Source organism: Cebus imitator, unplaced genomic scaffold (genome assembly GCF_001604975.1).
Source record: "Cebus imitator isolate Cc_AM_T3 unplaced genomic scaffold, Cebus_imitator-1.0 Scaffold719, whole genome shotgun sequence".
NCBI lineage: Eukaryota > Metazoa > Chordata > Mammalia > Primates > Cebidae > Cebus > Cebus imitator.
In genome coordinates this window covers 76058-81619 of record NW_016108034.1, presented here as the reverse complement: position 1 = coordinate 81619, position 5562 = coordinate 76058, and positions in this window count along the sequence as shown.

Genomic DNA, 5562 nt, shown 5'->3' with positions numbered 1-5562 from the left:
TAAGGGCCCATCACAGAGGAATGGATAACAAAAATGTAGTACTTATACATAAGGGAGTACTATTGAACCATAAAAAATGAGATCCAGTCATTTGCAACAACATGGTTGGAACTGGAGGTCATAATGTTAAGTGAAATAAGCTAAGTACAGAAAGACAAACATTGCATGTTCTAGCTTATTTGTGGGATCTAAAAACCAAAACAATTGAACTCATAGAGATAGAGAATAGAGGCTGGGTGCAGTGACTCGCGGCTGTAATCCCAGCACTTTGGGAGGCCGAGGTGGATGGATCACGAAATCAGGAGTTCAAGACCAGCCTGGCCAAGATGGTGAAACCCCATTTCTACTAAAAATACAAAAATTAACTGGGCATGGTGGCATGTGCCTGTAATCTCAGTTGCTCCGGAGGCTGAGGCAGGAAAATTGCTTGAACCGGGACCTGGGATGTGGAGGTTGCAGTGAGCCGAGATTATGCCACTGCACTCCAGCCTGGGCTACAGAGTAAGACTCCATCTCAAAAAAAAAAAAAAGAGAGAGAGAGAGAGAGAGAGAGAGAGAATAGAAGGAAGGTTACCAAAAGCTAGGAAGGGTAGCAGAGGGGTGGAGGGAAGGTGGAGATGGTTAATGAGCACAAAAAAAATTTTTTTAATGAATAAGATCTACTATTCGATAGCTGAACAGGGTGATACAGTCAATAATAATTTTATTGTTCTTTTTAAAATAACTAAGAGTTAACTGGATTGTTTTTAACACAATGGATAAGTGTTTGAGGGAATGGATACCCAATTTTCCCTGATGTGATTATTATGTACAGTACTACATGCTAGTACCAAAATATCTCATATATCCCATAAATATATACACCTACTATATACTCAAAAAATTAATAATTTTTTAAAAATTTTGAAATTGATTCTCAGTGATTCACCTTTGTACACATATAATTGACAACTTACTTATTATTTGATGAAGAGAAATCCAGATGCTTTTCATATTGTGTGAGCTTTTCTTTTAAATGTTCTTACATGCAAGTCTAACCCCATATAAAACCACAACCACAAAAATGCCCTTCACATCTTCGATTGTAACTAAACACCTACAGTCTTGAAATTCTTACTTTTTCCAGAAGCAGAAGTAAAGTAGAGATGGCCCCTCAATGCACATTTCTCCTGTGTTATTTCTCCACTCTACTTGCCAAACCAATGAAGGACATTTTCTCAAAAATGAATGTCACTGTGAATTCGAACATCTGAAATTTAAACATAATATCATTTATTTTTTACCACTATTTTTAATACTTTCTCAAATCTGTTTCTCATTCCTTTATATTATATTTGGTAGATTCCATAACTTTCTAGTAACTTTTGATTATTAAAATCCAGACCAATGTAAAGTTGCAATCTCAAACTCATTCTAAAGTTTCTTGGCCCCAAACATGAGGACAAACTTTGACTGCTAGAGGTAGCGATGGGAGAGGAGACACAGACAAGTCTGTATATATCTATTATTCTCTCCCTTCATCACCCTTTCTCTTCAAAGCCTAGCTCCTTTAATGGGTTGAGGGTAAGGAAAAGGGAGAGGGAGAGAAACAAGTGCCTTTTTATTTAACTGGCTGCTATTATAACCCTCTCTGTGACAGATTTCTGTGCTTCTCTGGCTGGGCATTGATGCCTTATTCACAGAAGCCATCCAAATCCTGACTCTCTTGCGGGGATTGTATGAGTTCCCTTTACAGCACAATTCTCTGCTGTAGTAGGTTAAGCTCCAGGTCAACTTCATTCTCCAATCCCAGCTCCCTGCCATGGCTATACATCTACTGCCTCTTCCTACTGGGATCTCCCAACAGGAGATAGATTAGCAAACTGGCTAAGCAGACATTCAAACAGGAAACACAATGCCAGTCGGTTTCTCCTTCTGGTGGGAACCTCCATTCTTTATGAGTGACTCTCTTGGAACCCTCCAGCTCCCAGTTTGGCTTTAGAAAGGGAAGAATCTCCATTTCTCCCCTAAGGAGGAGTGAGGGATATATCTAACACAATCACTGCATGTATGACACTTCCTATCTCTCTAACCTATTCATTTTATATAAGTGAAAGAGGATAATACAGAAGGGTTGGTTTCATCCCTTACTGGTAACTCTGAAGGAAGTGTAAATTATAGGTACGTAATACCTCAGATTTTTCAGCTTTGACCCTAAACATTGAACACTGAATTCCAATGAATATCCTGCTACAAAAGCAAATTTTAACATTTTTAATGCTACCCCACCACTTCTGTTTACCATTTTCTAAAGAGTTATTTGCTTTGTTTTCCAAAAGCAGTCAGGAAAATAAATATTGTATTAAGCCCACAGTTATTTGCACACAACTAATGATTTAATTTTCCAGACTACTACCCAAGAAGTATATGTGTTATTTTGCTGGCTTTAAGCTCAAGTTTTTAAACCAATAGTTTCTAATATTCATATTCAGATATATAATTCCACTGATTTAAAAAAAAAAGAAGTAATTTGAAAACTGCATTAATTTAAAGAGGTCCTGATTGTGTTAAGGCTATCATTTATTAAGATCATCTTCTATTGTTGTCATATAGACATATCATCAGGTTTAGGAAATATCTGCACCCCAGACCCATAAGCCCACCTTGATACATGCCTCAAATGCTATCTAACCTGCAAAGAAGAAAAACTGCTGAGATCTGATATCAACATTCAGGCTATAATTTGTGGGGCAAACATATTTTAATATTTTAGGAGTATTCTCCCTAATGGTACAATATAGTTATTTTAGGAAATGAAATATGGTGATTATCTGTCAAACGTTACTTGAAGATACCAACAAGTTATGGGAAAGATGAAGATTAAATTGCAGTGCCCTTTTTTTGCTGTTACTAGGCTGATGTTTAGTGAAGGTCACAGCATCCATATTTCAGTGCTGGAGGAGTATGTTTCTTTTTCCACTAACAAGGGTGAAAATGCACTACTCAGGTAAGTTCGGAGAGGTACTGACCCCAAAATATATCATGAACACCCAGGGGACAGAGCACTGAAGCTGGATGGAGAGCTACAGCAACATTCATCATTTTTGCTGACAAATAACTTGTCTTTTGAAAGACAGAAATGCCTCTGGAACAATCAATCTGTTTTGTTTCTATTCCAAAGCAAGTCATGGTGCTTGCATATTGCATTTAAGTACTGGCTTTAAGCAAAAACTTTATTTAAAAAATGACCCTAAATCAAGAAGTTCTTTCTTAATGTATATGAGACCCCATGACATCTTTTAAAAATAGCAACACCCAGAATTATTAAGAACTAACCTATTGCACAAAGTGAAACTAGAGACTTGTGTAAGGATTCCCTCTATGGCCTTTAAAATTCATCATAAGTAAGCATGTACTGGCAGCAGTTCTCATGAAAGAAAAGAAAGAGTAGTCTTTTCAGCAAATCATTCCATAGTGTGCATCAATCTCCAAGTCAGAGAACCCTTTCAGGGATTGGTGTACACAGATACTTGAATCAAGCAGAGTCAAGCTGCTCATTACCAAGTAATAACACTTAGAGTCTGCTGACTGAAAATACATATTCCTTGCCAGTCAGCATATTATACTTTCTTCACAAATTATCTTTTTTCTCTGCAAGAAAAGTTGGGTGGACATATTTTTATGCATGTTTCTGTCTTTCTCTCTGTGACAGCATTTTTAAAATCCACTCTATATATTCTCAGAAGAGAATTTGAAATTACATCAGAAACTATTCATCTGGATAGACTGTGTAAAATTGGAAGTTTTTATGGCATCAACGTTTTCTGTTATCATCTATATTTTCTTCACTGTATTTAAAAAAAAAAATAATGTGTATATATGGCAGCAAATGTGTAGAAACAAAGAAACTTTGTGTTTAGGACAATAAGAAACGAAGAAAGGTAAAACTATCCCCACTCTTCAGTCCAATCTTGGGAGGGGAAAACCCCAAGAATAAGATGACAATGTTCCAAGGAAAGAGAAATAGACATGTCCCCCAGGGGCTACAGCCAGAGGAGGGAGAGTCTTGCAGATTGGGTGTGTCTGAGACGTAAGTAGCAATAACAGAAGGCCTAGATGGTCCCAGAATATGCAAAGTGGCATCCATACTGCGATAGGCATTGGTAGTGGTTCAGACATGTTGGAGTTTTCATTCTAATGCTGTCTTCAAGAATAGAAGTGTGACTTTCCAGAAGTCAGATATTCTCTCCAAATACTTCCTTTCAGGAAAATGATCATGTGTTCACCATCTCAAAGGATTTTTTTTGAGGAATTTAAAAAAGATGATCTGACTGGGCATGGTAGATCACACCTATAATTCCAGCCCTTTGGGGGTCTGAGGCAAGAGGAATCCTTGAACTCAGGAGTTTAAGACCAGACTGGGCAACATGGCAAAACCATGTCTCTACAAAAAGTACAAAAAATTAGCCAGTGATGGTGGCAAACATCTGTAGTCTCCGCTACTCAGGAGGTTGTGTGGGCATTGCTTTGAAACCAGGAAGTCGAGGCAGCGGTCAGCCGTGATCATACCACTTCACTCCAGCTTGGGTGACAGAGTAAAACCCTGTCTCAAAAAAAAGAAAGATGATCTATGACAGCATTTCCCTCTGTCCATGTCTGGCGCATTATGTTCATGGAAATAAAAGGTAAATATGAATGTGATACTGTTAATTACACTGGAACAACAACATGCATAAAATACACCTTTCTGATGTCCTGTCCAATTCACCGAACCACTTTAAGACCAGCAAAATAATGTATTATCTGCTAAATCAGAATCATTAACTACTTGTGAAATAAGAATCTCTATATTTTTATATTAGAAGTGAGCAAATTTGTATGTGTGTATTTGTATTCTTTAAAAGATCAATCATTTTTACTCCTTTTTCCTCACAATGCAGTAAATCACACCAAATTTACAAATCTATATGAGATTGTTTGCCTATATTTTATAGACTATCACATTATTAAAGGTTGTCATTGAAAAATAGTTAATAACATGGTAAACAGCTCCACAATCTGGTTTTACTGCATGAGTTACTCAAAAACTGAATTTCACCAGAGATTCAGTGTATTTATCAAACTAAAAGATAAAATGCCTTGACTCCAGAAGAAACCACAAAATCAAATATTCTCCATAAGATATTTATTTGGGATATTCATAAAATATTTATCTTGTATCTTTCTTTTCTTAGAAAACTAATTATTTCCTAAAAATATAGGTAGAAAGAATTTCCTGAGGAAAGAGTTTTGTGCTAACACTAGTTTGTATCTAAATCACAGAAAAGCAGAAATCAAAACACAACGATACTTTCAGGTATCACTAAACATATGTAGTGATTTGGCCAAAATTAAAGGGGATAATAGTGTATCTCCAAAAATTGAATAACTATTTTATTTGAATAAAGTTTTCTACTAATTTCCTCACTTAATGTGATAATTTCATTATGAACATCCCATTTCTCTACATCCTAAATTTACAGTTTACTGAAAATCTACTAATTTTTGTCATTAGTTGCAGTTAACCAAATTAGTGTGTTTTAG